General features: G+C 45.7%; 1 long non-coding RNA gene across 1 annotated transcript in view; it reads right to left on the reverse strand.

Annotated features, from left to right (window-relative positions):
• The window catches only part of LOC147363802 (uncharacterized), a 122,674-nt gene that overhangs the window by 99,642 nt on the left and 1,105 nt on the right, over positions 1-21,927 (reverse strand). Inside the window, exon 2 of the long non-coding RNA XR_015137446.1 lies at positions 6,966-7,027. This is a non-coding gene — a long non-coding RNA (uncharacterized LOC147363802). The remainder of the gene's footprint in view (positions 1-6,965; positions 7,028-21,927) is intronic.

Here is a 21,927-nt window from a genome sequence, read left to right on the forward strand (position 1 = left end):
GGGAATGATTTGACTGAGTTCACCAGGTTCAAGGTGGAGAGGAGACAGGCTCCCAGGCCTCTCTTTGCTGGTGTCCTGGACCTTTCATCAAAGAGGACTGAACTCCAGCTTCCCTTGTGGTCCAGTGGTTACAAATCCGCCTTGCAATGCAAGGGACACCAGTTTTCTGATCTCTGGTCCAGGAAGATACCACAGAGCAGCTAAGGCCATGCGCCACCACTACTGAGCCTGTGCTTAGAGCCTGGGAGCCACAGCTACGGAAGCTGCAGGCCCTCGAGCCTGAGCGCCACCACTAGAGAAGCCACCGCAGCGGGAACCGGCACAGGCAACCAGAGGGCAGCCCTTGCTCCCGTAACTAGAGACAAGACCCAGCCAGTGCGGCCAAAAACAAGTTAAACAAACAAACAAAAATTTTAAAAAGAGCAAACTGAACTTTTTTTTTTTTTTAAGTTCATCTAAGTCCTTTTAAATCCATAAGACGTTGACAAAGTCTCTGTGGCTTCATGATTGCTGCTTCCAATAGGGACACTGATTTTCCTGGAAAAAAGCAAGTGCTGAAATAGACCTAAGTTTAGCTGCAGAAAATACATACTAAGGAATATGTTCCAGTTGCCTGGATGTTGGAGGAATGACAAAAGGAAAAACAAGCTAAGTGTTTACACGACTCCAGTCATTTCCGGTGATTACGAAAGATGGGAAGTGTCTGCCTTTAGAAATCTAGGAAACAAGACTGAAGTGAATCCACACACACAAAACCAAATCCAGTGTAAAAATGTAAGAAATGAACATTGCAGGGAGAAAAAAAAAAAAAGAAAACTTAGTAAGATACAATGGGTCTGCAGAAATCTGTTCACCTGGACGCCAGAGACATTTTCTTGCTTCTGAAAGTTAGTGACAAGGGAATCATGGGCACTTCAAAGAACACGGCTGCCCATCCTACCACGAAAATGCTCCCAGGACAAGCTCTTCTCCCAGTTCACTGTTTTCTGTTTTTCTTTCTGAACCACAGAAGATAGAACAATTACTCCTTCACAGTTAAGATGCATGTCAGTGATAAGAACAAAGTCTGATGTTGGGTTTTGATCTCCGCACCCACAGTGGGAGTAATTCTGTGGAACTCCAGGCAAGTTCTTTGATCTCTTCGTGTTGTTGTTGTTGTTGTTTAGTCCCTAAGTCGTGTCCAACTCTTTGTGACCCCATGAAATGCAGCCCACCAGGCTCCTCCATCCATGGGATTTCCCAGGCAAGCGCACTGGAATGGGTTGCCATTCCCTTCTCCAGGGGATCTTCCTGACCCAAGGATCGAACTTGCATCTCTTGCATGGCAAGCAGATTCTTTACTGCTGAGCCACCATGGAAGCCCTTGATCTCTTTGGGCCTAAGTAAATAAAGATACTTAAGCCATAGCCAACAAAGTTATCCAGATAAAGAGACACTCAAAGATGAAGTCTAAATTCATTGGCAGGTAATGCCCATCACTGCTCAAAGGGTCCAGAGCCGCCAGCAATGCCTTTGATTCGCTTTCTCCTCAAGGTTCCTATTTCATAAAAGGCACACTTCACTTATCAGTAATAATGCATTGTGCCTGTTTGAGTTGGCCAAAAACATAACTAAACTACCAAGCAGAAGTCCTGGTTGATTACTTCTGCAGAAAGTTATCAAAAGAAATCAATGTTTCCATGAAAAATAGGATGTCATTTTAACAAAAAGTGTTAGTTGCTCAGTCGTGTCCTACTCTGAGATCCCATGGACGATAGCCTGCCAGGCTCCTCTGTCCATGGGATTTCCCAGGCAAGAATACTGGGTAGCCATTCCCTTCTCCAAGGGGATCTTCCCGACCCAGGGATCAAGCCTGGGTCTCCTGCACTGCAGGCAGACTCTTTGCTGTCTGAGCCACCAGGGAAAAGTTAACCAAAAGTAATGTCACTCAAAATGGATTAACTATATATTTCATATTTGGAAACAGTGTTTGTAACTTACAAAAATTGTCCTTCAGCTGTATACTATCTTCCGGAATCCTTTTGAAATCCAGGGACCTTGAACTTGGAATTACTGTATCTGGTGGTCTCTAAGATTCTAACATTCCATGATATTTAGTTTCAGATTTTCTGGATGCCAAGGGGGAGGATGGATATTAAGAACTCTCATCCACTACCAGTAAGAATATAATTTGGTACAATATTTGTGAAGTCCAATTTTGCAATAAATGTTAAAATCCTTAAATGGGTATAGAAGAAGTTCTATTATTTCATCCATCTAGTTATATTATCCCATCCATCTAGTTATATTATCCATCATAATGGTGGATGGAGTAGCTCCTTCCTACTACACCAAACCTCCTGAAGATAACAAGTAACAGCTCGAAACAAAAGATTTTAGAAAGGAAAGCTGTGAATGTGTTGGAGAGCAACCAGAAGCAGGCAGAAACCAAAGGGGACTTTGACCTTTGAAAAAAGGAACCACACAGGATGAGACCTATGTTTAGACAGTTTTCTGATGAGGGCAGTCCTCAGCCTGCCAGACAGAAAGCTGCAATCTTAACTGTTTGAAGTGTCAGAGGACAGAGTTCAGGGCTATCAGAGTGGCCGAAAATCAAAGAGCTAGATCCTGAAAGAAGCTAAAAATTTTAAAAACTGAACAGAGATTTCAAATGCTGAGAGAGACAAGAATGTGGAGTTTGAATCTTGCCAACTTTTCCAGGAGAGATTTCATAAACACCTTGAACATTTTATTGATATCCAGAGAAAAAGGAGGGGAGACAATCAAAGATTATGTCCCAAGACAGAAGACATTTCCCTCATATTAAGCAAACTATCCAAAACAGACCCATTTTAAAGAGTAAAAATCAACCAACACAATACTGTAAAGCAGTTATCCTTCAATTAAAAAAAAAGTCAAAATCAAGCTTCCATAACTTCAAGTTGATATGCCATAATTTCCTGCCTGCTATCGTCAAAGACAGACAAAAGATACAGAATCTCTAAACCCACCGTTCACAAAAAAATACAATAAAAAATTTCTGGATATGCAAAGAAACAGAAAAATGTGACACATACTCAAGAAAAAAAATCAAGCAATAGAAACAGAACTCTAAGGAAACCTAGATGTTGGAATCAGCAGATAAGAAATTTATAGTAGCTATTCTAAATATATTTGAGGAATTAAAGGAAAACACTGCCATGATGGGCTTCCCAGGTGGCTCAGTGCTTAAAAAAAAAAAAAAATTGTCAATGCAGGAGACTCAGGTTCGATCCCTGCGTTGGGAAGAACCCCTGAAGAAGGAAATGACAACCCACTTCAGTATTCTTGCCTGGGAAATCCCATAGACAGGGGAGCCTGGCGGGCTACAGTCAGTGGGGTCACAGAGTCAGACATAACTTAGTGACTGAATGACAACAACGCTGCCATAAACAGGTAGAGAATCTCAGCAGAGCCATGGAAACAATGCTTTAAAAAGAATCAGATGGAAGTTCCAGAACTGACAAGGCTCAGAACTGAAAAATTCGGTGGATACCTCTAACAGAAAAATCTAGAAGACAGGCCGATACAAATAAGCCAATCTTTTTTTAAGCTGCCTTCAAAAAGATTATGCCATTCAGTGTGTAAAGGCATAGGAACCGAGCAATGTGATCTATGATAAATCTAAAGCAAAAAGAGCTCTTTTAGAAAGAAATTGAGCACTCCCCTGGCAGTCCCGTGTTTAAGACACTGAACTCCTAAGACAGGGGTCACGGGTTCAATCCCTGGTTGGGGAACTAAGATCCCACATGCTGCACGGCATGGCTATGAAATAGAAGTGTGTGGTCAAAAAGCATTCTCTTATGGTTTAATTGATGATATCTTTACTCAAATAAGCCAGTCTTAAAAACACAAAACAAAACAAAGTTTTTAAAATGAAAGAGCTTCAGTAACATTTGGTACAATATCAAGCATTCTAATATAAGTGTAATTGGAATCTCAGAGAGGAAGAGAGGGAAAATGAGCAGGAAAAGCATTTGAAAAATATGGCTGAAAATGTCCTAAACCTGATGGAAAACACTAACTTCTAAACTCAAGAATCTTAACAAACTCCAGGGAAGATAAACATACACACTCACCACAGAAAGGTATGTCATAGTCACATTGCTGAAAAATAAAAAGTCTTAACCAGCCAGAGAAGAAAATGACACAGATACAAAGACCAATGACAGGAATCACATCTGAGTTTTTATCAGAAGCAAAGAAGCAAGAGATCATGGGATGATAAGATAATGAAATGATTGGCACTAAAGTACTACATCCAGTAAGATACATTCTTCAAAAAATTCAGGAAACAGACACTTTTAGCTAGCTGAAGCTGAGTGACTTCTTCATCAGGAAATGTGAAAGGAAGTTATTCAGATTGATGAGAAATGACACCAGGAGGAAACCTGGGTCTTCAACATGAGGAAAAGATACCAAAAATGGTAAATATGTGAGCAAAATAAAAGACTACCATTTTGTCCTTCTGCAATTTATTTTAGAGACAGCCAGTAACTGCTTTTGCCATGATATCATACAGCATGAATCTCTGACCAATTGGAATTAGACCTTATCAACAAGTATCTAGAAAAATATTCAAATAAAAATTAAGCAACACATATTTAGGCTTTACCATTTATACCTTAAAAGTAAAATCCTGAAGCTATGAAACCCGTGGAAGATCTTTGCAGTCTTGGGGCAGACAAAGACTTCTGAGTGTGACAGGGCACACAGGTCCACTCTGGCACCCGGATTGTGTCTTGGAAAAGGAAAAGTGGAAAAGAAACCCTGGGCAGTGTCAAAACCTTAGATCTCACTGTCTAAGTTTTACAGTTCGCTTTTACTAACTGAGGACTCTTCAGGTAGTCAAATGAAATATTAGGTTGCTACCAGTAGGAAAAGGGCTTGGAGTTCAAGATGAACTTAGATATTTAAAAAAACGAAAGTTAATTTTTTTTTTGCCCTTCTGACATGCAATTGAGTTATTTGTGCATTTCTAGAAGATTAAAGTGTGAGGAGTGGCCCATGGAGAAGCAGCCTTAGGGAAGAAAGAAGAGGAAACAGTGGCTGGAAACCTCAAGGACTCCAAATCTAGATTCTAGGGTCCCTTTACACTACAGTGTAGCCCCGGTAATAAGACGTACCGCACTAAGCTTCATTGAGCTGTCCTGGCTCAAAGCAAGCTGCTCTCCCTTTGGAATTCAAATAGAAGCCCTGTGCAGTTTTACCTCTAGAGAAAGGATATTTTCTTATATATATGGCTTTCCTACTGGCTCAGACAGTAAAGAATCTGCCTGCAATTCGGAAGACCTGGGTTCAATCCCTGGGTTGGAAAGATCCCCTGGAGGAAGGCAAGGCAACCCAACTGAGCGAACTAAGCACAGCACACACACACACACACGTGTGTGTGTGTGTGTGTATGTTTTTATATATATATATATATATATATATAAATTTTATATTTAACTTTGAAAGTGAAAGTCGCTCAGTCGTGCTCAACTCTGACTCTATGGACTATACAGTCCCTGGAATTCTCCAGGCCAGAATATTGGAGTGGGTAGCCTTTCCCTTCTCCAGAGGATCTTCCCAACCCAGGAATTGAATCGGGTCTCCTGCATTGCAGGTAGATTCTTTACCAACTGAGCTATCAGGGAAACCTCATATTTCAGTTTATATGTATTTAATGTATAAATTTATGTATTGTGTCCATGCTAAGTTGCTTGAATATACATAGAATGTCAATGTCATTATACATATAGTATAAATTTTATACAATAAATTATATGTATTACATATATTTAATATACAATTGTATTTATTATATAAATATATTTTAATATGTAAATTCTATATTTATAAATATATATTTAATACAGGAATTATTTATAAATGCATATTTAATATATAAACTATATATATATACATGTATTTAATTGAAGTATAGTTGATTTACAATGTATATCAATCTCTCCTGTACAGTCGAGTGACACAGTTAAATACATAGACACTTTTTCATGTTCTTTTCCATTAAGGTTTATCACAGGCTGTTGAATACCCTGTATGTTTATCCATCCTATGTGTAACCGTTTATATCTGCTAATCCCATGTTCCCAGTCCTTCCCCAAGAAAGGATATTTTCTACACTGACTCAGTACCAACTCTGAGAAACTTGTCTGCATTTTTTTGAATATTAAAATTAATTGTCAGTAATAAATGAAACTCTTATCAGTCCCGTGGGATCCTAAAGGCTTTGAAGCATTCACCGTCCACAGAGCCTGGAAAAGCTCTGGCTTCTGCTCCAGGAGGGGATGATAAGGTCATTGCTGTCCCTATTCTCACCACCCACCCTGAGCACAACCAGCGGGCGGCCGGGACATTCCGGCGGCCCCAGGGGACCGAGGCTCTTTCATCACTAGAGAATTCTAGAGATAGGTTGGAACCTGAGTGACCAGCCGTCCTGGCTGCCCTGTGACTATCCCTGCTTCAGCTTTCAGAGGCCATATCTCAGGAGGTTTCTCAGTCATCCCGCCAGCAGGTCAAGAGCCGTCGGTCGGAGGCTGTGCCCTCTCCCCAGGGCAGCTGCTTCCTGTCCGAGAGCCTCTGTTCAAAAGGCCTCTAGGTATGGATGTCCCCCACCACCCCCGGCCTGCTTCGGCCTTTTCTCCTGGCTTTGAGTTCTGTTCGAAGTCATCCACCCCATCCCATGCCTCCTTGGATCTCAGCTACAGTCACTCTGTCTGGGCCCTTCTGGGTACCTCCAGCCGGAGAACACAAGACTAGTTTCCCAGGAGACCCATAATTAAGAGTTACTAACAACTATAAGTTATATGTAAATTTCACAGCTAACCATTCTGATGACAAAGAACATTTACTTGTTGCTGTTGTTGTCTTTAGATCAATGTCATTCAAAATGCTTTAAAACTGTACAGCACCAGCATTCACTGCCCGCTTCTGGGCCCTCTTACCTTCCAGTAAAAGCCCGAGCCGGGGATTCGCGTTTCTGCTTTGTTTCCGGTCCATGGGAGCCCTAAAGAGGTAAAACAGAGAGACAGAACAAAAAGGACATGAGCAATGTTCGCTGATCTCCAGCTGAGTTTGGGGGCTCACTGCTGAAGCTGTACCTGTAGCTTTAAGTGGCACGGCAGTCCACTGGCAAGAAGGCTGGTTTGGACTGCAACAAGCTTCATTTACTCATTCATTCAACAAATATGCATTGCATGTCAAAGTGCTTTAGAGATTAAACTAAACAAAAATCCAGCCAGCATTCATTAAGGTCCTGGCCTGTTGTGACTAACCCTTGTGCCCACTTCTGTATCTTCTGCGTCCTTCACACAGCAGGGTATGTGGGAGTCCAGTGAGCAAATTCAAGGCTGGAGGAGAAGCAAAAGTCTTTCTCTGACCATCATGGGGGACCCTGCCTTGGTCTGAAAATTAAACTGACAAAGATTTAACAGGAGAAAAGCATACACATTTATTCAGGATGCACATTTTACATGATCTGGAAGCCAACATAAGGAAATGAAGACCCAAAGCAAAAGTTAGACCTGAGTATTTTGTGCTGGGTTTGATGAGGATGCCCAGGTGTGGAGTATATGACAGGTGAAGGAACAGACGTGAGTATAATCAACTGGCGGAAACTGAGCAAGGCCTGTTTGTTAGGATTCTTCTCTTTATCTTCAGAGATAAGGATGATCTTCCAGGTAAAGGGAGGGTGCCTCTCACAGGAGGATTTTACGATCTGTCTCAGCGAAGAAGTGCAAGTGGAGATAGGAAAGTGCAGCTGCTGTTTTCTCAAGTCCCTTCAGTTTAAAATACTTGATACGCCCAGCTACCATGTGTTTTTGGGTAGTATATTCTGAACCTCATCATGGCTCTGGCAATAATGATGTCATCTTATATAATCAAAGAGCCTATTGTTGGACAATAGGGCACTAGGGGCAAAAATGAGTCAAACCCATGCCACCCTTCATCACCACCCCTCCCCCAATGCACTTCCAGCACGCCCTTCACTGATCAGCAGCCAGAGCCTTGACACCAGGACCAGGTTTCCCAGATACATCAAGACATCCATAAGATGGCACTAAAATGAATCTTCAAGTCCTCCATTTATTCAACACAGTCGACAATCCTTGTGGGTCTCCCTGGTGGCTCAGTGGTAAAGAATCCATTTGCCAATGCGGGAGACATGGGTTTGATCCCTGGATCAGGAAGATTCCCTGGAGAAGGAAATGGCAACCCATTCCTGTATTCTTGCCTGGGAAATCCCATGGATAGAGGAGCCTGGCAGGCTTCAGTCCATGGGGAGGGAAAGAATCAGACATGACTTAGCAACAAAGACAATCCTTGTCTCACAGGTTTTGGGCTCCAGTCACAGAATCTGCATCTGTGAGCTCCATCACAAAGGGTCCGTATGCTAAGAGATTGGAGGTTCCGTGAATCATGGGGAAAGCTGAGTCACTGGGTTTGGGAATGGGCAGGGGAGAGAACAGGAATGGCAAAAATAGGCCTGAGGCAGGAGTAATGTGGTCCAGGAGGGCACTACTGAGTTGAATAAGGTAAGCCTCAAAGTCTCAGACAGCAGCATCCCAACGACAGAGCTTGGTGGCATATCCCCCACCCCCACCCCCCAGCAAACCCCCAGGCTGTACGGAGAGAGGAGGCATTCAGAGTCACTCCCTCCCCAAGATGCCACACAGTGGAAGGAAGGGGCACGGCCCCAGAGGAAACTGGCTGGAGCAGACACAGGTAGCCCTGATACACTGCAGCTCTCTTGACAAGGCTTCGTTGCCTCTGTAACCGGGCTTCTCCAAGTACCGCTCAGGGGTACAGGCAGCCTCTAGAGGCTAGAACAGTCAAGGAAGCTGAATCTCTGTGTGTGCGTGCGCACTCAGTCGTGTCTGACTCTTTGTGACCCTATGGACTGTAGCCCTCCAGGCTCCTCTGTCCATGGGATTCTCCAGGCATGAACACTGGAGCAAGTTGCCATTTCCTTCTCCAGGGCATCTTCCTGACACAGAGACTGAACTCATATCGCTTGCATCTCCCGCACTGACAGGCAGGTTCTTTACCAGCTGAGCCATCTGGGAAGCCCTGTATCTCTAAAGCTTCCAAAAAAGAATGAGGGTTTGCCTTGAGCCCAGTGAGGTGGATTTGGGGTGCCTGGCCTCCAACACTGTCAGAGAATACATTTGTGTTGTTTTAAGTCACCCAGGCTGTTTACACCAGCCAGAGGAAACGAAAACATCTTACATGACAAGCAGGAAGATAGAGAGGGACCAAGGGGCTCACTGGTCACATCCTAGGACTCCAGATCTTGCCTTCTGTGGGGTAGCATCCTCCTGGAGTCCCAACCCAGGACAAGTCCCTAGGAGGGAGGGTGCCTTGGGGCTCAGCAGAGCCCTGGGAAAAGCAGTAGTCCTTCCTCAGCTCCAAGAGGGCTGCTCACCAACCCTCAGCCTTCAGCATACGGGGCATTACTGTTCTGTATCCACTGAGGCACCTGCCAGGGCACCAAATGGAAACGGTCTAAGAGCTCTCGGGGCTGATCCAGGTGTCTCCACGGTCTCCATGAGTCTGAACTGTCACATCCATCGTATGAACAAGTGCATACTGGAAACATCCAGATCAGAGTAGGAGTTGCTGCAGACTCAGAAGGCAGAGGATGGTGAGGGTCCTCAGAGCAGCTGCTGTTATGCAAGGCATTTTGATCACCACGCATCAGGCATGCTGGCTTTCATCGATAGCGTCTGAAAGATGCACACACAAGCGCAGGTGGGAACGAAACGTTTTCTGCTGCTCATTTCATCCCAGCCTCAGCCCAAATGGATTTATATCTCGAAATTTCTTAGCACAATGGGGTGTGAAGCAGGGGGAGGGAGATGCTCCAGCCACACTGTGGGGAAGGGTAATTTGGTCCACGCTCCTGTTTATGGGAATGGTTTTCTACTAACACAGAAAAAAACAAAACTTCTGAAATAAAGGAGGACTGCAATTGTTTGTTTCCTTTTGCTTTTTTGGCTACAACAGTAAAAACTGTCCTTCAAAATAGTCCCCAAAGACATCAGAGCTGGACAATGACGAATGGGGAACAGATGTTTCTGGGCTGTCAGAATGGCAGCTTCCTCCTCGACACGTGGGCTCTGGGATACAGGGAATGGGTCACTGTCTGGCCCTGGAGGCCAGACAGACCAGGCCTGGCAGGCCAGGGCTCAGGTTCCAAGGGTGAGCGGGACGGCGGGCCAGCCTTCCCCTGTCAAGTTGGGCAACTTGGGGCTTTTAACTGCCTTGGGGATGAGGGTGTGCACCTTAAATGAGGAACTAGGACTGGCCTGACTTCCCAGCAGGCGTACAGCTCAGTTTACAAAGATCTGGTTCCCCAAGGCTTGGGAGGCAGGGGCTGGAGGAGGATCTGCTTTTCTCAGGACCTGGGAGCTAGTGCTGCAATTCTGCGCCACCCACTTTCCCACATCACTTCACTTGCCCACTTCCCTCTCCCCAGAAACCCCACATGGCCAGCGCCTGGGGATGGCAGACGGGAGTGGAGCCGGGCTAATGGCCAGGCAGCCTGTTGCTCTCAGAGGTCCCCCACCCCACGCAGTCTCTGGTCTCCAGTGGCAGCAGCCTCCCAACAGATCACCCCACGCTTCTCCTCCAATGACCTCAGTACTTGCTCCGTGGGCTTCTGCTGTCAGTGTCCACAGGGTGCTCAAAGGCCCTGAGGGGCTGGAGGGTCCAAAAAAATGCAGTGGAGTGGCCATAACCACGCCAACTCCCAGGGCATCTGGTACTGGACATATGGGGGCCCTGCTACATGCCCTAAGGCTCCCCACACTCAGAGCTCCTCCCCCGCCCAGCAGGAAGCAGAAGCAGGGGTTGAGGTCACCCCACATCCTTCTTTCCCACCACACTCACAACATCACGTGCGTTGCACTCCACGGCCGAACTTCCACTCCTGTTAGGAACCTCCCGTGTGGCAGGTTTTAGATGCCACGGGTTAGGTTGGAGGCAGCGTCTGGAGTCCAGCTCCTCGGGTTCAAACCCCAGGTCCAGACTCATCATCCTCCACGGGCCTGCGCATTTCATACCCTCTGGGTGCCTCAGTTTCCCCATCCTTAAACGGTGAGTTTAACACTTTCCAGGGGAGCTGCTTATGACTATTAAATGTCAAGTGCCGCCGCTGGCCTGATACACGGGGGCACTACTTATAAGAGGCCCAGAAAGTGAGCACCTGGCCTCACGGATAGACCCAGGTGGTCGTGCGGCCTGTCTGACCATGGACCACCCTCGTCTGCTTTCAGTGAGTTCGCAGTGCGCAGGCGTCGGTCCTGCGGGCCATGTGCTGCGCGTGCGCACCGGCTGAAGCTGGGAGCGCTGCCGGGAACAGCGTCAAGGCACGGAGGATGCGGAGCAGAGGGCAGGGGGATGAGGGGGCAGCTGGAGCCCAGTTCACTCTTGCAAAGCACTTCCTGAACTGCACATTCAGTTACCACAAAATGAGTCAAGGTCCCTTTCAAGTGGCTTATTGAGCTTCCCTCTGATCTGGTACAGCCTCCCCAGGATGGACGGGCCACAGGCTTTCTTGGTGAGCTGTCAGGCCCCGCTCGGGAACCCCTCAACTGGGCACCAATGCCAGGCTCTGCACAGGCACTGCTTCACTTCTTCCCTACATCAAACCCACAGTCTGGCCTGGTTCCCATTTTACAGATGAGGAAACTGAGGCTCAGAGAGGTTGGGTGAGCGGCCTGGGATCACACAGCTAGTCAGGGTCAGGGCTGGGATTTGATCTTATGCTTGTCTGGCTCTTACCTGCTAGCTCTTTCGCCTGGCTCAGTGCAGTGAGCCAAGGCCATGTTCACCTTACCTGCCTGGGTCAGATAGAGGTCCGGAAACCTCATTGGTAAAATGGAGACATTTGGGAGGTGAGACTGTGGAAATGGAAGGCTTAACCCCCTTTTCTCACTTCCCAGGAGGAAACAGGGGACTGTACTTTCTTGGCAGGAAATACTAGGGCCTCACTGATGGGGTGGTATCTCCTGTGGACAGATTTCTCATAAGAAGGGAGTCAGTTTGCCTATAAAATCTCTGGGGAAATGCCCTATGGGTCAAGTAGTTAGAATTCTGAACCTCTACTGCAGGGGGCCTGGGTTTGATTCCTGGTCGAAGAACTAAGATCCCACAAGCTGCCTGGTGTGACCAAAAAAGGTCTCCCCTGAAACACCAAGGTTCCATGGTTGAGGGAGACAGCCACAAAAGCTTTCTCTGAAACCTGTCTTCAGGACCAGGCACCTGCCTGGGTGGAGGGGGAGCCTCAGCTGTGAAAACCCTTCATCCTGGGGCGGGGAGTGCTGAGGGAAGGAGGATGGGCCCCAAGCCTGGTAGGTCCCGCCCCAGGGAGAGGTCCTTTTGGGTCTCTGGGAAAGAGGGAGGGCTTCTCAGTGGTACTCAGGGAAATAAGAGAGAAAAAAGGAAGCAGGTGCATTTGAAACACAAAGCCAGCCTGTGGAAAACCCATGCCAGCCAAGAGGGTCTGAATTGTGCTGCAGCTGATTTGGTTGTTTGTTTTCGCTTTTGTCCTTGTTTTGATTCAGTTTAGGAGTTTTCTTAGTAATCATCAGTAGGAAAGTCAGGTGGCCACCCAAATGAAAAAAAAGAGAGAGAGAGAGAAAGAAACAAAACTGGGTGATAACAACAGATAACAAATCTAAGGACATTTTCATGGAACTCGCCCATCTTTTTGAGATGGAAATGAGTCTGAGCCTAAAGTCACGTTTTTTCTCCTGATTCCCTTTGTCTTTTTTAAAAAGCAACTTTTACTTACAGAAATAATTCACAGTACCCTTGTAACACATACGCACTATAAATGAGGCTCAGGAGCCCCTTGACCACTGCCCTGTGGACAGGACCTCCCAGCTGCCCACTGCACCCCGAGTGCTGGAGGGCTCTGTGGGCTGGGTGAGGCCTTGGAGTCCTCTCTTTAGTTACTGCTTCGTTTTTAGGAGTAGGCTCAAAGCTGGTGACTAACACACATGCTTAAAGAAGCGTGGTTTTCTCTCTTTGCTTTGGAGATATCTGTATTCATAAAGCATGTTTTAAAAATATTGTCATTCATTAAGGACTCTTAAACTGACCACTATACTTCACATCTGGCAGTTAACATGAATCAAGGATTGAAATGGGAGCAAACATCAAATAAATTACTTAAACATGAAAAAAAAAGCATGTTCTGTAAGTCAAATTGCAAAGTTTGCCACAATGCCTCGCTCCTCAGAAGGACCTAGAAAGGTCTGAATTGCCCATAAACTCTTCCTCCAAACAGTACCTAAGCCTTCTTTTTGAAGCTGTTTCACATACCCCACCCCCCACCTCCCATTCTCCAAGCCTGGACTGGACACCTTTCTCATATCTATTTCAGAGATCCTTGGGTCGATAAGATCCCCTGGAGGAGGAAATGGCAACCCACTCTAGTATTCATGCTTGGAACATCTCGTGGACAGAGGAGCCTGGCAGGCTACAATCCATGGGGTCACAAAGAATTGGACACGACCAAAGCAGCTGAGCATGCATGCATACACCAAAATTATCTCAGAGCTAAGAGTCTTGCCCCAAACTACCCTCCCTTGTTGCTTTCTCCAGAATAGCAGCAACTCCTGACCTCAGCTCCTATCTTCTCACTGAGATTTCAGGAAATGATGACCTCCTGGGCACGAATGTCCCGTATGCAGACTCACATCAGAGTCCTTGGGTTTCCTGACTAAAGCCAGCTGCTCCTGTATCAGGCTTCATGAAGCTCTGAGCCTGTGTTCTTATGGAGATTTTCCACCTAGTCTCTCAATGCAGGAGCACAGGAGACTTGTAAAGCTCTGGAACATTCTAGAAGATCATAAACACCAGACCTTCAAGCAGCTGGCTGTAGAAATGGAGGAAAGCAATGCACCAACTCTCACCCCTGTCCTCACATCCTCCAAGCTGAGCTCATCCACACTGGGTCACGAGGAGACACAGCATCCAGATTTCCTGGCTGGACCCCACTGTTGCTCTGACAATAGAGGAGATACATTGTGTGAGTGGTAGCCACTGAGGTGGGTACACAGCCTTCCCAGAGGATACTGTGTAGACATGCTGTACACATGGAGGGCTGTCCACAAGGGTCAGGACAGAATGCCAGACTATAGGAACTGCTTTCCCTTCCGTGATTTTTAGCACATTGAAGACCCCAAGAAGTCTTACAGTAGTGGAGATAGTTCAATTCTGTAACTCAAGGTTTCCCAAACTTACTAGCTCAGAAAACTCATTTCTGGCAAAGTGCCTGTTGCTGTCTCCCAGCAGAACACACACTGAGACCTGCTGGTCCAGCCATCTGGGAAGAGTAATGATGTTCGTCACAGTGCTTCTTAAACAGTTGACAATTTGTGCTGCCGGACTGCCAGGGCCCTGACACCCAGCCTTTTTTCTGATAGTTTAGACGGACCCAGTGTCTGAAACCCTAAGGTGTTTTAATGATGGCTTGAGTTTAAAAGAATGGGATCTCAAACTGTGGCCCCTGTGATCCCTGGTCCAGGAAGATGCCACAGAGCATCTAAGCTCACGCACCGCAACCACTGAGCCCCAGCTCTAAGCCCGCAAGCTGCAACCGCTGAGTCCTCGAGCCTAGAGCCCACGCTCCACAGCGAGAGAAGCCGCCGCAATGAGAAGCCCGCACGCTGCAACTATGGAAAGCCCGCGTGCAGCAACGAAGACCAAAATAAATTTTAAGAACATCACGTGTGCGTAGACCCTCTGCCACCTCACAGAAAACGGCATTTCTTGTTAAGTGTGCCCAGTGTGTATTAAGAGCTCAACAACTATGGTTTCCACCCAGGAATCCGTCAGGGGACTTATTATACGTGCGGTGTTGGTGTTATCTGGGCAAGACAAAAGCCCCGTTCTCCCCTGGTCGGATGTTAGGTGCTAATAATTCGGGTCACCTCCTGAGGGTGATCCTTAGCCTGGTTCTCAAATATGGGCATCAGTCATGTCACAGGTAAACAGGGCCCATGAGCTTCTCCATGTATAAACCAAAAGACCACCTGGGAAGTAGATTGTCCTAGAAGTGTAACTGAAGATGAGCAGTGGGCAAAAGCACAGGGTGATCAACTTTGATGCTGGCATTCTTGACGGGATATCTCCGATTCTGGAGGGCAAATGAGCAGAGCTGCTCTGTGTCACCCAGCGAGGTCTGCCTGGAGACATGCTGGTGTTTACCTGCCACATCCTTTCAGTTTTATTGCACTCAATCGCCTTGTATATTTAATGCGGAAATTTGCTGAAGTGGTTACCAAGCCACGGGGAATAGGAAGGCGTGAGGGAGCTGCTTTCTGACCCTGAGGCTGGCAAAGCTGCCTCCTTAACCAGAGCTGTGCTGGGTTACGACGTTATTTGCATTTAGAGCATTGAGTCTTGAAGCTAAAATTGTAGCAGGAGCTAATTGGAGTGCAGGCAGCCCGCACTGCCATGGATTTAGGATGTTTACTCAATGATGGATGAGAACTTTCAGGCAAAGAAGGATTTTCCCCTCCGTCTTTCCACAATCCAATGTCAGTCCACAGTGATCAAGGTCCTGATTTGGGGGTGAGTGTGCAGAGCCTTTTTAAAAGTCTTCATGGGCAAGAAGAACAGATTCTGTATCTGACCTTCATAGTTTTGCTCTCAAATAGGTGGGAAAAAAAGTAGAAATAGTGACAGATTTTATTTTCTTGGGCTCCAAAATCACTGTGGATAGTGACTGCAGCCACGAAAATAAAAGACGCTTGCTTCTTGGAAGGAAAGCTGTGACAAACCTAGACAGGATATTCAAAAGCAGAGACATCATTTTGCCAACAAAGGTCCATATAGCCAAAGCTATGGCTTTTCCAGTAGTCATGTATGGATCTGAGAGTTGGACCGTAAAAAAGGCTGAGCACCAAAGAACTGATGCTTTTGAATTGTGCTGGAGAAGACACTTGAGAGTCCCTTGGACAGCAAGATCAAACCATTCAATCTGAAAGGAAATCAACCCTGAATATTCATTGCAAGGACTGATGCTGAAGCTCCAGTACTTTGGCCACCTGATGTGAAGAGCCAACTCACTGGAAAAGACCCTGATGCTGGGAAAGATTGAGAACAGAAGCAGAAGGGGGCAACAGAGGATGAGATGGTTGGATGGCATCAGTGACTCAATGGACATGAGTTTGAGCAAGCTCTGGGAGATGGTGAAGGACAGGGAAGCCTGACCCTGTCCTTGTGCTACAGACCCCGGGATTGCAAAGAGTAGACACAACTGAGTGACTGAGTAACAACAAGAACTAAGAAGCAATTGGATGAGATGTCAGTGGGGCTAGGGTTTACAGTGGGGCTGAAGGACCGCATTGCTTTGCCCGAGTTTGGGCAAAGCTGTATTAAGTGCCACTCACACATGTAGGAGACGTGGGTCGGGAAGATCCCCTGGAGAAGGAAATGTAAACCCACTCCTGTGTTCTTGCCTGCGAAATCTTGTGGACAGAGGAGCCTGGTGGGCTAGAGTCCATGGGGTCACAAAAGAGTCAGACCTGACTGAGCGCCTGAAACAACATCGCGGGCCTGATGTTGCATCAGGAGCATCTGGCCGCTGTGCCACTGCACGAGGGACTCAGAGAATCCCCAGCAGAGGCCCCCACGCCCCTACCAAGAGTTTGTCTTCAGGTTCTTGGAACTGATTCCTGATGCCTCCAGAAAAGGGAGGCCTCCCATTTCCGAAGTTCCCACTCCTCCCTCCTGTGATAAGACATAGAAAGAAGAAGAGCCACAGGTTTCTGTCAGTCCAGGCAGAACAAGACTGCTGATCCCACAGAGTAAGGGAAAGACATTTGTCCTCAGAGAGGAGCCTCTTTCCTGAAGGGGATTCCTTACAACGTGGCTCTCGCAGCATCCATCCTACACTTGGACCCAGAGGCAAGGACGTGAGCAAACCCTAAAGTGCTCAGAAGCATTAATCTCCCGTGCTCTGGTCCTGCTGTGTGTGCACGTGTGAATGTTAAGTCGCTTCAGTCGTGTCTGACTCTTTGGAAACTCATGGACTGTAGCCCACCAGGCTCCTCTGTCCATGGGGTTCTCCAGGCAAGAATACTGGAGTGCAATGCTATGCCCTCCTCCAGGGGATCTTCCCAAACACAGATGGAACCTGTGTCTCTTACATCTCCTGCATTGGCAGGTGGGTTCTTTACCACTAGGACCACCTGGGAAGCCCCCTGGTCCTGCTGGTATTCAGTTATAAGACTTTGCTTTGGGCCTGATGGTGGGTGAAAAGTTGGGGACAATAATACCAACCACATAAGGTTGTTTCATAAATGAAGTTCACATTTTTAAACAGTTTGGTTAGAAAAACCCACTCTGAGTATCAGCTTTGCTGCTTGCTAACTGGGTCACTGGGGACAAAGTCATTCGCCCACTCTGAGTCTTCATTTTCCCTATCTTAAAATGGGGAGAAATGGCTATGAAAGAGTGGAGGGATGTGCTTTTCACAACAAGTATATTTCATGGTTTTCAATAACTGTTAGATTCATGTCTCAATTTGATGGAAAGATGTATTTCCCCTTGAATTTAGGGAGGAATCAGAGGAGATTATGTTTTATGCTGAAGTTATAAACACTGGCCTACCTCCAGCTAAAAGTCTTTCTGTTTTTACAAGCACTTGAGGGGGATCCAAATGACACCCCAAAATGTGACTCTTAAAGGATTTGAAACTTTTGCCTCATTTGAACCCTGTCATTTCACAACCTTTGCTTTGAGAGAGGCCTGGCTTCCCAGTACCCATGGTTGTTTGCTTTGCCATCTAAACCAGTGTGCACAACAGATATAAAGTAGAACTACTTTTTCCCCCCAGTAAGCTCTAGAATTTTCCTGTTTGAACTCAATATAAAAAGAGTTAGACTCAAAGTAACAGCCCCCCCAATTTGCCACATCCAGGAACCCCTTTTTCCTCACAGAGGTTTAGGACAGGAGAATCAGATGTGAGCAGCAGTTGTAATGATGAATTGTTGGGGAAGATTTATTACCAGGGGAAGGGATAGTTTTGAATCTATTTTTCTTGGTGCATACAACAAGTATTTATGTAATTCTGCAAAGCACTTTTGAGATAGAAACACACATGTGCACATACACAGGAACTATATTTAGTAACACTACCCATGCAGTCTTGGCCTTAAAAACTCCTGTTTCATCATCTGGCTGGAGAGCCAGTAGCCTGTGCTTTACTAGGAGCCCAGGGACAAAAAGCCTTATAAATACTAGAATCAGCCAACCAGACAGAGCGTGGACAGCAACACCGTCACAACTAAATTACTGTTTCGAGGTGATACATCTTAAATCATCACACAGTTCTTTCCGATTTCAGTAGTTTGAAATGGAAACAATGCAAATCAACTAATTTACAAAACCAAAACCAATTCACAAACATAGACAACAAACTTAACAGTTACCAAGGGGGAAAGGGGAGGAGAAGGGATAAATTAAGAGTATGGGATGAATAGATACATTAATACAGTCTGGTATGTATAAATGATCAGGCTTCCCCAGTGGTTCAGTGGTAAAGAATCCGCCTCCCAATTGCAGGAGACAGGGGTTCGATCCCTGGGTCGGGAGAATTCCCCGGAGAAGGAAATGGCAACCGCCTACAGTGTTCTTGACTGGGAAATCCCATGGACAGAGGAGCCCGGTAGACTGCAGTCCATGGGGCTGCAAAAAAGTCGGACACGACTTAGTGACTAAAACAACAAAAATGAATAAAACAGATAAACCACAAAGACTTACTATATAGCACATGCAATTATATTCAATATATTGTAATAACCTATGATGGGAAAGAATCTGAAGCTGTCCATCTGAAAGTAACACAGTATTAGAAATCAACTATAGCTTAATAAATTTAAAAAATTTTTAAAGAAAATAAGCAAATAAATAAATTGTTTGAAATGAATCAAGGGAGGGGCAAGACAGTATTGACCACAGCAACTGAATTTCTGAAAAATATTTTATTTACAAATAAAGTCTTACATATGAATCTTCAGACTTACTAGTCCCAACAAACATTGCACTGATTGATACCTGTGTCAACTAGAAAGATCAGAAAGGGAAGGAGACGGTTCCATTCTGTAGTATTTACAGGTATCTGCCTTTGTTTGCGGAGAAGGCAATGGCACCCTACTCTAGTACTCTTGCCTGGCAAATCCCATGGATGGAGGAGCCTGGTAGGCTGCAGTCCATGGGGTCGCTAGGAGTCGGACATGACTGAGCAACTTCACTTTCACTTTTCACTTTTCATGCATTGGAGAAGGAAATGGCAACCCACTCCAGTGTTCTTGCCTGGAGAATCCCAGGGACGGGGGAGCCTGGTGGGCTGCCGTCTATGGGGTCGCATAGAGTCGGACACGACTGAGGCGACTTAGCAGCAGCAGCAGCAGCAGCAGCAGCCTTTGTTTGATTTGAGACAGTGGTGATTCACAGAGCTATTGCAGTGTGTGAAACAGTCTGCTGGTAATGCCAGCTCAGATCTTCCAGAACTAAACCTATGATGAATTCCAGGGGACCAAAACCTCTTTATGATTTCTGCAGAGCAGACTCATATCCGAGTGTGTTCATGACATTTACAGTAGTGAGGTGCCTGGGGAACAGGAAGGGGTGCTTTGTAAGGACAGATAAGCTCTGATTAGGCGTATGAGCTCATTCATCAGATAAAAATATGACACCTGGGCTTTAACCCATTCTTTATTCTGAAAGAAAAGAAGTGGAGGATGAAGGGAACCCAGAGCCTTAAGTATTGATTTTTCACAGGCTGCCTCTCTTAACGCATTTTGTGGTTTGTTTCAACCCCATCCTTTAAACTGGTGGGAATGTAGATTGCTGCAGCCACTGCGGAAAACAGCATGCAGGTTTCTTAAAAAACTAATAAAATTAGAACTCCCATATGACTCAGCGATTCTACTCCTAGGTATACACCTACAGAAACCCAAACACTAATTCAGAAAGGCACATGGACCCCAACATTCATAGCAGCAGTATTTCAATAGCCAAGATACGGAAACAATCTAAGTGCCCATCAACAGAGGAATAGATAAAGAAAAACGGTACTTGTATACAATGAAACACTACTCATTCTCTTTTTCTAAAAAAAGATGAAATTCTTCCAATTGCAATAACATGTACGGACCTAGAGGGCATTATGTTTAGTGAAATAAAGTCAGGCAGAGAAAGACACTGTGATATCACTTATATGTGGAATCTAAAAATACAGATATATCATCAAATATGCAGATGATACCACTCTAATGGCAGAAAGTGAAGAGGGACTAAAGAGCCTCTGGATGAGGGTAAAAGAGGAGTGGAAAAATTGGCTTAAAATTCAGTATTTGAAAAACTAAGATCATGACATCCAGTCCCTTCATTTCATGGGAAACACAAGGAGGAGAAATGGAAGCAGTGACAGGTTTTATTTCCTTGGGTTCTGAAATCACTGTGGACAGTGACTCTGGCCATGAAATTAAAAGACATTTGCTCCTTGAAAGAAAAGCTATGACAAACCTAGACAGCATATTAAAAAGCAGAGACAACACTTTGCCATGGCGTGCTGCAGTCCACGGGGTCGGAAAGAGTCAGACACGACTGAACGACTGAAATAAACTGAACTGAACTGATGGTTTTTCCAGTAGCTGTGTACGAACGTGAGAGCTGGACCATAAAAAAGGCTGAGTGCCAAAGAGTTGATGCCTTTGAACTGTGGTGTTGGGGAAGACTTGAGAGTCCCCTGGATCAAACCAGTCCATCCTAAAGGAAATCAACCCTGAATGCTCACTGGAAAGACTGATGCTGGAGCTGAAGCTCCCATACTTTGGCCACCTGATGGGAAGAGCCAGCTTCTTGGAAAAGACCCTGATGCCGGGAAAATCTGAAGGCAAAAGGAGGGCAGCAGAGGATGAGGTGGTTAGAGAGCATCACTGACTCACTGGACATGCATTTGAGCAAACAGCAAACTTTGGGATATAGTGAAGGACAGGGGAGCCTGGTGTGCTACAGTCCACGCGGTCCCAAAGAGTCAGACATGACTTACTGACTAAACAACAGCAAGCCATAACAAATAAGAAAGCAATTCACAGGTATAGAGAACAAACTAGCGGTTAGCAATGAGCAGAGAGAGGGAAAGGGGACAGGATGGGGGTAGGGGGTTACGTACAAACCACAAAGCATAAAATAAATAAGCTGCAGGGATATGTTGTACAACATAGGGACTATAGCCAGTATTTTACAATAGCTATACATGGAATACAGTCTTTAAAAATTGTGAATCACTATGCTGTACACCTGAAATTTATATAATATTGTACATCAACTATGTGTCAATAAAAATAAACAAATATTTTTAAAGCTTTGGCAATTTGTTTCATCTTCTCCTCTGTTTCTTCCTCCTTTTCTAAGGGAGCAGAAAGAAACTTTCTTAGAGGTCCTCTTAGTAAAGTGAAGTCGCTCAGTTGTGTCCGACTCTCGGACCCCATGGACTGTAGCCCACCAGGCTCCTCCCTCCATGGGAGCCTCCAGGCAAGAGTACTGGAGTGGGGTGCCATTTCCTTCTCCAGGGGATCTTCCCGACCCAGGGATCGAACCCGGGTCTCCCGCATTCCAGGCAGACACTTTAACCTCTGAGCCACCAGAAAGCCCCAGAGGTCCTCTTAACCCTGCTCTATATCTTAGGGGACTCGAAATATTCTCAGTGTCCTCAGTTTCTCTTCCAATGGGAGCACAGTTTGAAAGATGGACTCCACCAGCCTTCATCTGAAGAGACACAGTACAGCCTAACACAGAGAGGGCTTCTCTTCCTCTATTTCAAAGCAGCTTCCAGATCTGGTGTTTTGAACACATCTCCCCAGGGCTTGAAAGCCCGAAAGT

The sequence above is a fragment of the Bos grunniens genome, chromosome 11 (genome assembly GCF_055505025.1).
Source record: "Bos grunniens cultivar Pamir isolate PY7600 chromosome 11, Bosgru_T2T1.0, whole genome shotgun sequence".
NCBI lineage: Eukaryota > Metazoa > Chordata > Mammalia > Artiodactyla > Bovidae > Bos > Bos grunniens.